This window comes from Lupinus angustifolius, chromosome LG17, assembly GCF_001865875.1.
Source record: "Lupinus angustifolius cultivar Tanjil chromosome LG17, LupAngTanjil_v1.0, whole genome shotgun sequence".
In the NCBI taxonomy this organism is placed as follows: domain Eukaryota; kingdom Viridiplantae; phylum Streptophyta; class Magnoliopsida; order Fabales; family Fabaceae; genus Lupinus; species Lupinus angustifolius.
This window is the reverse complement of record NC_032025.1, coordinates 11470922-11483718: the sequence shown is the minus strand read 5'-3', so window position 1 is coordinate 11483718 and position 12797 is coordinate 11470922.

The window sequence follows — 12797 nt, the reverse complement described above, 5'->3', positions numbered from 1 at the left end:
AAGTACCAATATGTCCATGCGTTCCTAGGCATACCTGTAAAACAAATTACTTGACTTGTTTAGGTACCCAATTGATAATGGGTCCCTTTTTGTTAGTAACCATGGTATTTTATCCCTTCATCACCCAAATATAAGAACCATCAGGCACACCATATTTTCTAATATAACATGAAGTAGTAGTATGTCCATAAGTGTAGCAATAGAAACAAGTAGGCATGTAAGTGTGTGATTTTTTATGATTTTAGACTACAGGTTTCCTATATGGTCTTTTCTTACTACTTTGGGGTTTATAACCTAATCCCATGCGGTTACCCGAATTTCTAGATTCAGCAAGTAAAGTGTCAAGGTTAAATCTCCTGTATGTAAGCTTTGCGAGTTTTTCTTTTAAGTTAGAATTTTCGATTTGCAAAGTCTCGCAAGTATCACATACAATAGGTTTGACCTAACTAATTCGCCTACTAGGATCTCCTATTCTTTTGCAATCGGCCCTAGCCTTGGTATCGCTCGAACTAAGACCTCTTAGCCTTTGATAAGATTATCAAGATCTCTCTCGTTGTGAAACAATTCACAAAGAGATCAACTTCCTTATTCAAACAGAATATATTGAGTTGACTTGAGTACTTAATATTCAGCTTCAACAATTAAAAACTCAATCTACAACATAAAACAGAAAATCCACAAGATCCTAATTCTTAATGAAATTAATGCATTAGGTTTTCTAAAAATGATTCACACACTTTTTAGAAAAAGATTTTCCTCACAAATCTCTCAAAGAAATCAAGAATAACATGCAAGAGATTGATGCATAGAAAACTAGAGCCTAGATGCAATAATATTCATCTGTAAGCTTAAATCAGAATGTTTTCACTCCCTAAATTTTCTAAATGCACTTTCTCACTGTAAAGCAATCTATGAAAATGTATGCTCTCTAACAATTTTTGAAATATGCAAGTTATGCCACATTGGCAATCTTTGATGTAAGGAATGTATGGTAAAGTACCTGTATGGCATGCACATGCTTTACATAGCTTTCCAAAATATATTACCTTTAATGCATGAAACTATGTATATGTATGCATAAGTCTATTCATCATAAGATATCTAGATGATATGTCTTAATTTTAATATTATTCTATATTAGTTCTTGTGAGACTTTCCAACTAAGTTTATCTAACCTAAACTCAAACTAAGGCGCACATCTTAAGACTTCTAATTACAAGTAAATATAATAAAGTCCTAAATCTCTAGATGCAACCTATGAGTCTTCGACTCGTTGTTTGTTGTATGATCTTCAAGCTTTCTTGTATGTGCGTTATCTTCATCAAAACTTCGGTTAACTGTAAATGTGCAGGTCTTGACTCTTTGCACTTTCAACTTTGGGACGACCATTTATGCGCATGAAAATATTCATTGAGGCGATTGACACAAATATTTAGGAATCCGTGGTCAATGGTCCTTTCGTTCCACTTCACTTAGTGGATGATGAACCTAAAGAGAAACCAAAAAGTTTATGGACAGATGATGAGCGCAAAAAGGTTCAGCATAACCTACGTGCCAAAAACATTATCACATCAGCCACATCATACGATGAATTCTTTAGAGTGTCATAGTGTCAAAATGCTAAAGAAATATGGGACACTTTACAAGTGAATCATGAATGCATGAGCGAGGTTAAGCGCACTAGGCTAAATGCGCTAACACATGAATATGAGCTATTTTGCATGTTATCAAATGAATCAATTATTGAAATGCAAAGCAATTTACTCACATTGTTAACCATTTAGTTCCCCTAGATAAAACTTTAGCTAAAGGAGAATTAAATAACAAAGTTTTGCATTGCCTTGACAAGAAATGACAGCCGAAACTAACAACAATCATGGAGTCAAAAGACTTAGATTCCATGCCTTTAGCTACTCTGTTTGGCAAACTGTAGGAACATGAGATGGAGTTAGGGCATTTGACCATGAACGAAGATTCAGATCGGAAGAAGAAGATTATCTCTCTAAAAGCAACCAACTCGCAAGATCAAGAAGAGAATGATGATTTCGATTCCGACGTGGACGAAGAAACCTTTAATCTCCTAGTTCAAAAATTTGGGAAATTCCTGAAAAAGAAAGGGGCTTCAAGAGGTTTCAGAAGAAAGAAGCGCACGACTCAACCAAAAAGGGCAAGATCCCAAAGGAGCACTTCTCTTGCCATGAATGTGGGAAGGTTGGATACATGAGTCTACAATGTCTAGTCTATCTCAAGAAGGTTGAATCAGAAAAGAGCACTCCCGAGGAGGAAACTACATCGAGCGCATCAGATGAGGAGGAATCTGCAAAATTGTGCCTTATGGTCAAAACACAAGAAGCTTGTAGCTCTAGTGGACAAGATGATGCAAATGAGGTATATTCCGATACTTCATCTTCTACTGATGACTGTCCTATATATGATGAGTTATATAATGCATTTATTGAATTACATGAAGCACTTAAAAAGCTTGCTAGGATTAACATTGATAGAAAACGGGTAATCCTATTGCATGAACAACAAATCATTAAAATGAAAAAGAGTTAGATGAGTTAAAACTTGAAAATGAAACCTTAGACCTAATATATTCTTGTAGCTCATGTAATTGCTCGAAAGATAATTTATGTCAACCTACTGTATGTGATACTTGCGAGACTTTGCAAATCGAAAATTCTAACTTAAAAGAAAAACTCACAAAGCTTACATACAATAGATTTAATATTGACACTTTACTTGCTGAATCTAGAAATTCGGGTAACCACATGGGATTAGGTTATAAACCCCAAAGTAGCAAGACAAGACCATATAGGAAACATGTAGTCTGCAATCATAAAAAATACACACTTACATGCCTACTTGTTTCTATTGTGACACTTATGGCCATACTACTACTTCATGTTATATTATAAAATATGGTGTACCTGATAGTTCTTATATTTGGGTGAAGAAGGGATAAAATACCATGGTTACTAAAAAAAAGGGACCCAATATCAATTGGGTACCTAAACAAGTCAAGTAATTTTTTTCCCAGGTATGCCTACGAACACATAGACATATTGGTACTTAGATAGCGGGTGTTCGAGGCATATGACAAGTGACATATCAAAATTCCTAGATCTATCACTCAAAGAAAAAGGGTATGTCACTTATGGTGACAACAATCGAGGGAAAATACTTGGTGTTGGAACTATTGGTAATGCTTCTCAAGCTGTGATAGAGAACGTGCTCTATATGGAAGGCTTGGAGCACAACTTATTAAACATCAGTCAATTGTGCGGTAAAGGTAACAAAGTATCTTTCGACTCTGATTGTTGCATTATTCGTGATAGTTTATCTAATAATGTTAAGTTCGTTGGTCATCGTATAAATAACATATACATGGTTAATTTTGAGGATGTCACTACATTATTCTCAAAATGCTTTATCTCTATAGAGAATGACATATGGCTTTGGCATAGGCGCGTTGCACATATACACATTAAACACTTAGGTAAATTGTCTTCACATGATTTAGTTGTTGGTTTACCTAAACTTAATTTCAAGTCTAAAGAAGCTTGCAACACTTGCCAAAAGTGTAAGCAAGTTGCGACTAAAAATGTAATCTCCACAACTAGGCCTTTTGGCCTTTGGAGCATCTCCATATGGACATATTTGGACCATCGCAAATTATGAGTTTTGGAGGTAGCTACTATGCCTCAGTAATCGTAGATGATTTTTCTAGGTTCACATGGTCCCTGTTCCTTTATGCTAAAAGTGATACATTTAAATCCTTTAAGATCCTTGCCAAGCAAATCCAAAACCAACTTAGCCTAAAAATTGTATATATACGAAGTGACCATGGTGGTGATATTGAGAACCACCCGTTCGACAAATTTTGTGATAAATATGGTATCTTGCACCAATACTCTGCTCTTAGAACTCATCAACAAAATGGAGTTGTTGAGAGGAAAAATTGCGTATTAGAGGAGTTAGTCAGAACCATGCTAAATGGAAGTAAAATGCCTAAATACTTTCGGGTTGATGTTGTGCATACGGTGTGCTATGTTATAAATCGAGTGCTTCTTAGGCCTAAATTGTTAAAAACTCCTTATGAGTTATTAAGAGGCTGAAAACCCAATATATCTCATTTTCATGCCTTTGGATGCAAATGTTTTATTTTAAACAATGGAAAACGAGCTTTAGGAATATTCGATTCAAAGGCTGACAAGGGTATATTCTTAGGTTATTCGATGCATAGTAAAGCATTTAGAGTTTTCAATAAATACACTACGATTGTAGAAGAATCGATTCATGTGCATTTTGACGAATCTTCTCCAAAAGAGAAGATAAAGGTTTTGTCTGATGATGTTACAAGTGCTTTGGAAGAAGCATACTCTAAGGACTTGGAAAAGGGAAAAGAAGATAAAGATAATTAAGAAGTCAATGAGGACCATCATGACTTGTTGAGGACGTGGAAAATCAATAAAGACCATCCACTCGATAAAGTATTAGGTGATATCTCTACGGGGGTGATAACCCATAGCTCTTTGCATAACTTTTGTAATTCCGTTGCTTTCGTATCATAAATAGAGCCTAAGACCATATATGAGGCCAGTGAGGATGTGCATTGGGGTATAGCTATGTAAGAAGAGCTAAACCAGTTTGAGCATAATAGTGTGTGGGACTTGGTCCCCAAACCAAAAGACCATCCAATAATTGGCACTAAATGGGTCTTTAGAAATAAACTTGACGAATCTGGCTTAATAATACGAAATAAAGCACGCCTTGTGGCCAAGGGATACAACCAAGAGGAAGGTATCGGTTACGATGAAACTTACGCCCCTGTTGCGACGTTAAAGGCCATAAGGATGCTATTGGCATTTGCATCAATTATGAATTTTAAGTTGTTCCAAATGGATGTTAAGAGCGCCTTCCAGAATGGATTCATTCAAGAGGAGGTGTACGTTGAGCAACCACCCAGCTTTGAAAATTATATATTTCCGAACCATGTCTATAAGCTTAAAAATGCACTTTATGGCCTAAAGCAAGCTTCTCGAGCTTAGTATGATAGACTAAGCACTTTTCTCTTAGAAAATGGGTTCGTTAGGGGCAAAGTCGACACAATGCTCTTTATCCAAAAATCAGATAATCATGTTTTACTAGTTCAAATATGTTGATGATATTATCTTTGGAGCTACTAACGACCTCCTTTGCAAGGAGTTTTCTGATTTGATGGAGGGTGAATTTGAAATGTCAATGATGGGAGAGCTTTTACCTTCTTCCTCGGATTACAAATCAAGCAAATGGAAAGTGACATATTTGTTCATCAATCAAAATACTGCAAAGAATCGCTATGCAAATTCGAAATGGAAAAATGCAAAGAAGCATCCACTCCTATGGCATCATCATGCTATTTAGACAGTAATGGTAAAAGGAAAGTGGTAGAGGTAAATAAGTATTATGGCATGACAGGCTTGTTATTATATTTAACTGCGAGTCGCCCTAATATTATGTTTAGTGTTTGCATGTGTGCTAGATATCAATGTATTCCTAAGGAATCACACTTTACTTCTGTTAAACGTATCATGAGATGTTTAAAGGGAACCCTTAATATGGGACTATGGTATCTTAGGGATGTCTCACTTTCCTTGGTAGGTTATTCTGATTTTGACTTCCTAGGTGTAAACTAGATCAGAAAAGCACTAGTGGAACTTGCCACTTATTAGGCAGCTCCTTAGTGTCATGGCATAGCAAAAAGCAAGCTTGTGTTGCTTTATCCACCGACTAATCCTAAGGCAAAGGGTCGAGAAACTCAACGCCACTATTCTTGAACAACTTGGAGTCGGGCCTTCTTGTCTTTTCACACTATTACGGATACAAAAATAATGAGAAAAATGGGATTCAATTGTCAACTGCCGAAGCGGAATACATAGTCGCCGGTTTGTGTTGCACTCAAATCCTTTAGATGAAGCAGCAACTTATGGATTTCGGTCTCTCTTTGAAAAAGGTATTGATTAAATGCGACAATACATGCGCCATAAACCTATCCAAGAATCTCATTCTGCACTCTAGAACTAAGCATATAAAGATAAGGCATCATTTTTTGTGTGATCATGTTCAAAAAGGTATGTGTACTTGAATTTGTTGAAACCACTAAACAACTAGCTGATATTTTCACCAAGCCCCTTCCACGGAACTCGTTCTTTGTTCTTAGGAGAGAACATGGAATTCTTGATGAAAAATATCTTAACTAGTTTGATTAATGGTGTTTCATGCCTTTTGTATGATAAATGTGCTCATCTATATGTTATATGTAAATTCATGTTTCTCTTTGTGCTTAATAATTTGCCTTCATGATTACATGTTTAAGTGTTAGAAGTGTGTAATTCTGTCTAGAATAGTTTCTTAGGTTAAGAGTCTTAGCATGCCTTGCTAATCTCAAAAACACACTCAAATATGAAAATTTACTAATGTTAATCGATTACCATGTATGATAATCGATTAAACTGAGTTCCAGTAGCTCAAACTTTTCAAAATCTCTATCTTTAATCGATTAAATATTTTTTTAATCAATTAACTCAGCTCATTTGCATAAGATTTTAACAGGTCTTAATCGATTAACGTAAGTCTTAATCGATTAACGACAGTAAAATAAAACACATGTAGCGTGATTCTGGGAAAGTTTTTCAAACCCTAAAATCTCAATTCCTACCTTTTCTCTGTCCAATAGTGAAATTATTATTTTCCTTCAGTATAGTAATCCAAAACAAGTGTCCTTAAGTCTTGTTAGCTTCCTATTAGCCTCCAACCATCAATAAATCCGAAAATCTAGTTCTCCCCAAACCAAAAACCCTAACAAAAAATCACCCAAATTGATTATATGATCGATTATAGCTTCCCAATCTCAGAACAATGGCTGATGGTAAACAAAAGAGAGTCAAAACCACTAAAAACTGTCAAAGAAGATCTGAAATCGGCTTTGGTTCCACCCATGGTGATAGGAGGGATCGAGGTGACCCCTACTATTCATTGATTTTGCAAGAAACTCATCTAGCAAAGTTTCAAAGGAGAAAACCAACCTATATTCGATATGCAGATATATGGCTTGGATGCTATCTCAAGGACTCGAGTTTCCATATGGAATGGATTCAGGGTGTGACCCAGTTTCTGGAGCTTAATGGTAAGGTATACCCTGCCCTCATTAGGGAATTTTATGCAAACTTTAGATATAAAGATGAAACTTACTGGTCTATGGTCGCAGGAAAACTTTTTGAGTTGAATGAAAAACTATTTCTGGATGTGGGTGGATTAGCTAGTGATGGGTGCTACCTTGGAGACTGCTTGAATGAGTTATGGAACTCATTCGATGCGACTGAAATGTACAAATCGTATCTCAGGGGACCTCACATGTATGTGCAAGGTGAGCTAACTAAAGCTGGATCATTATCTGCTGAGAATCATCTTCTGCATTATATTATTGCGTATATTTTGGTTCAAAGGAACACTAACCATGCTCAACTTACTATAAATGACCTGAAATTCATGTTTGCTGTCCGAGAAAATATAAGAATCAATTGGCTTGAGGATATTCTAAAGGTTATGAATGGCATCTCAACCTCATCGAATAAGCTCCTTGCATATGGTATATTCAAATAACGTATCATTGACCATCTAGAAATAGATACGTCTGATACATTGATTATTACAACGAACTCTTGTGAGCACTTGATTGGAGATAATCTCATCCACAAAATGGGTATTTACAAGTACAACAATGTCTTAGAATACCAGGAGGATCATAACACAATTGTGGATTTGGACTTATCTGATGAAGATGTTCCTATGAATGAATCAATTCCAGAGAATCAGGAGAGGCTTATACTATGCCTCAAGAACCTTCATTCGGGATAGCTCATTTAGATGCTATATAACAGAGGCTCAATGTTCGTATTGAAACACACTATGAGTCTTTGAGGAACATGCTTCAATCTAGGTTGGAGAGGCAAAATGATCGACCAAATGAAGAAATCAACCGTTTGGACTTCCTCATCTGGACCACTCATGGCATATTGCATCCTCAAGAAAGATTTCCTCCTTCACCATCTTAGGATTAGTCTAGGAGTGTCTAGCCTATAGGGTGTCATACTTTGTCGTCCAATATTGTGTTTTGGATCTTGTACTTTTTGTTATTTTTTTAGCATTGTGATCTTTTGGCTTGTAATATACTGCTGAACTCTATTTTGTACTTGTGTATTTCATTTTGAAAAACATCATGCTTTGTTGGACTACTTCTAATTATGTCAAATGGTTTATGAATTTTGGTTTTATGAATATCTTGACCATATCTTGCGTGTATGCCATACATGTTTGATTAATACATGCTTAACCTGACTATATCAGAACTGTTAATCATTCTATAACTGATTGAATATTTACATGTTGGATGTGTCATATAAACCTTGTTCATATTCTCTTTTTGTTAATTTAATCGATTAAGTGCCCTCGATAATCGATTAAATGCAGAGATTTTGTGCATTTGTTTAATTTTCTAAAAACTGATTAATCAAATCAAAGCTTGTACTTTCTGATTAATTACAGTTTATTACCACAAATTTTATATCTCTTCTTACTTTTCACCAACTATTATCACTTAATTGTCTATACTTTTTGATAATGTCAAAAGGGGGAGAAATGTTGTTTTTGTCGTTTGATGTGTTTCAGGTTGATGAGCTTTCGTACGTAAGTTTACTACATACTTGTGCATTTCACCTCATAGCTTGGTTGAGGGGGAAAACAAAGTAAGGGGGAGCAGCGCAACTTTAACATATAACCAACCTAAGCAAATACATGTTGATCGTCATCAAGCTTATCAAACAAAAATTGGTGAAGTGTTTGTCATCATCAAAAAAGGGGAGATTGAAAGTGTAAAGAGTCAAGACCTGCACGTTTATGGCTAACTGAAGTTTTGATGAAGCAAACGCATATACAAGAAAGCTTGAAGATCGTACAATAAACAACGAGCCGAAGACTCATAGGTTGCATCTATAGATTCAAGACTTCATTATATTTACTTGTAATTAGAAGTCTTAAGATATCTGCCTTAGTTTGAGTTTAGGTTAGGTAAACTGAGGTGGAAAGTCTCACAAGGCCTAATCTAGAATAAGATTAAAATTGAGACATATCATCTAGATACCTTATGATGAATAGACTCATGCATACATATACATAGTTTCATGCATTAAAGGTAATATATTTTGAAAAGCTATGTAAAGCATGTGCATATCATATAAGTAGTTTACCATACATTCCTTGTATCAAAGAAAAATATTTTTAACTCAGTATAATCGATTTAGTAGTTAGTGTAATCGATTATCTAGAATTCTGTTACTAACTGATCTGATGTTGTTAGAAAACATACATTTTCATAGATTGCTTTACAATGAGAAAGTGCATTTAGAAAACTAGGGAGTGAAAGCTTTCTGATTTAGGATTAAAGATGAATATCATTGCATCTAGGCTCTAGTTTTCTATGCATCAATTTCTTGCAAGTTATTCTTGATTTCATTGAGAGATTTGTGTGGAAAATCTTTTTCTAAAATGAATGTGAATCAATTTTAGAAAACCTAATGCATTAATTTCATTAAGAATTAGGATCTTGTGGACTTTATGTTTTATGTTTTAGATTGAGTTTTCAATTGTTGAATCTGAGTATTAAGTACTCAAGTCAACTCAATATATTTTGTTTGAACGAGGAAATTGATCTCTTTGTGAATTGTTTTACTACGAGAGAGATATTGGTAATCTTCTCATAGGCTAAGAGGTCTTAGTTCGAGCGATACCAACACTGGGGCCGATCACGAAAGGATAGGAGATCCTAGTAGGCAATTTAGTTAGGCCAAACCTAGGTTGTCAAGCTCATAGGGGGTAAGTAAATATGGGTTTAGTTTCTTTGATTTTGTAATTGGAAGTGTGTTTGTAAAACTCACAATTGCAATAGTTGAAGAAAACTCTCCCGAGATCAGAAGGGGATGCCTCAATATAGTTTGTAGTGGACTGCAAATGAATCAGGATAAAATGCCTTGTGCACCTCTTTCTAATCCCTAATCTCTTTACTTTCCGTCTTTACTTTATTGATTAATTGTGTTAATATGATTTGCATGCTATAATATGTTTATTTTCTTTCTAAAATATCATTAATCAATTAACTGCGTAAATATTCGGTAATCAGTAACTTGTTATACAAGAAATCAAAGAATCAAGTTGTGCGAGTGTTAGGATAATCGATTATCCATAAGTATAATCGATTATATCTGAGTACTGTTTAGTCGATTAAGTCCAAGCATAATCGATTAAATGTAGTATGTTTTAGTTTTGCACAAATATAGAAAAAAGTGGAATAAGTGATGCGCGACACCTATTCAACCACCCCTTCTAGGTGTATTCTAACATGCTGATACCCAAAAAATTTTGCCTTCACATTTGGATTATGCATTATGGAGGTATTAAATTGGTTGTGATCAACAACACTTTATCACCTGGGAAGAACAAAGATTGATTGAAGTCCTGAAGACAAATGATGGAGCGACAGAATTGCAAGATCCAACATCTCAAAGAAGCTGGATAATTAATGGACAAATGGTCAAACCATACTTGGGTGGTGACGTCGAGCGGTTCACCACAATCATCCACCTCGAAAACAAATAGAGAAACAGGCGTCGAGCTAATGATGTTAAATAAGCACTACCTAGAAGGCAATCCAACTTTTATTGTTTCATGTTGTTTTATTTTTGTTACCAGTGTTGTTTTGTTGTATATAAATCATTGCATAAAAGAATTGCACACACTTCACTTTTCCATCATAAGTCAACAATTATAAGTGCATTTTGTCTTTTGTTCTTCAATATCATGTTATACTCTAGAATGATATCCTCAGACAGGGTCAGATGCACCAGTAATAGGACTTTTATGATGCATATCAGATTCAATATCCAGATAACTAATTCTGGATGAGCCCTGAAGATTTCAATGTCTACTATCCATGGCCTGGTGTCATGCCTACTTTCTAGGGGAGGCAGGAGATGGTGGACCATCTAGTTCTGATGTAGATGATGATGAAGAAGAAATGATGTGATGATGAGCATATAATGAAAACAACAAACTGGTTCTTTCATTTCAATGTTTCAAGTCATTTATGTTTAAGTAGTTGTGTGTGACTATATGTAGCTGTTTTTATTTCAAGTGTGTTGAATCATGTATGTGTTAGTCTGTATATGAGTAGTAATGTGTTTAACTCAATAAAGTGTGCATGTTTAGAATAAAATTCAAAAAGAAATCCAATTGTGTTTTCATGCTAGGAAAAAAAATTGTGTAGGCCTTGTGAATAGTAAGTGATTAGTGTTCTGAGTTTGACTGACTTTGGGATGTGGATGCATAAATTAGATACAGACTGAATAGGTTGAATAATGAACAATTTAATTAAAGGAAACTAACCTTCAAACTGGTGAGAGAGTGTATCCAAACACAAATGAGTGACTTTGCTGGATTTTGTCAATTAGCTTTGCCTTATTTTTATGTCAATTGCAAGCATGGAATATCAAGGAAACAATTAAGGCTTAATTTAGGAGTGTTAAACTACATCTAGAAAGCCAACACTTATGAATCATGAATCCAATTCTTTGTAGCCCTTTGAGCTGAAAATTTATTTTTGAAAATCATGCACCCAAGCCACAATGAAATATATCAATCCTCATACCCATGGAGAAAGATCATTAGTGCATATGGTTTTTAATTGTTATGTTGGGAATGGACGAAATTGTGATTTATGTATCTGAGTTGGAATGTGAAACGGAAATTATCCTTCTTCAATTATGTGTGAATGATGAGCATGAGGCGATGAAAAAAAATGTGAATCATGCCAAAATAAGTGAAGACTCAAAAGAAAGAGTCAATTGAAGAAGGAGAATCAAAATGGTTAGTAGCATAAATGATGATTTAGTGAAAGAAAGTTGAAAATGGACTTGAAAGTGAACAAGTGAAGGAAGTTTGAGTATGCACTAATGGTCTACCTCCTTCTTTGTTTCCCAGAAAAACAAAGTTTCTTTGTAGCCAAGCATCATTACAACCATATGTCAAGCCCTTGAGATCCTTGATTGATCATGTGTACATGGCATAACTAAATGAAAGACAAAGTTAAATTGTATGACTCCAGTAAAGAATTGAGTGAAACATTTCACCCGAGAGCGTAAGAGAGTTCCTTTGATTAAATTGAGTAGTTATTCTTGCTATTTTGTTTGAACTTGAACTGCATACATATTTTGTAATCACTTGGAACATGAATCACTGTGATCAAGCATGAAACAGGTCTTCTTGAAAAAGTTTCACCATGATTCTAGATGATTGACATGATTGGATTAAATTGTTTAAAAATCAGGTTCAGTACTTTGTTGAGTTGAATCTATTACTTTGCTTGAGGACAAGCAAGATTCTAGGTTTGAGGGAGTTGTTAAGTGCCATGTTGTGAAGGAAATTCATATAAATTTTGAGCACTTATAGTGTAGTTATGATGAAATTTATGCACAACTCTAAAGAATCTAGTGTGATTAATCTTGTTTAAGGAACTTACATGTTTTTGTGTCAATTGCAGGAGAATAAGGAGTAAAAAATATGGAAATTGAAGGAATTTGTGTAAAAGGAGATATTGCTAATTTTGGAGGCTAAATCTTTGCATGTCCTTCACCCAAGCGAGGGGATTGTCACTCAAGCGACAATTCCCACTTTTGGATGTCAAAATTTATGTGTGTCTCTAG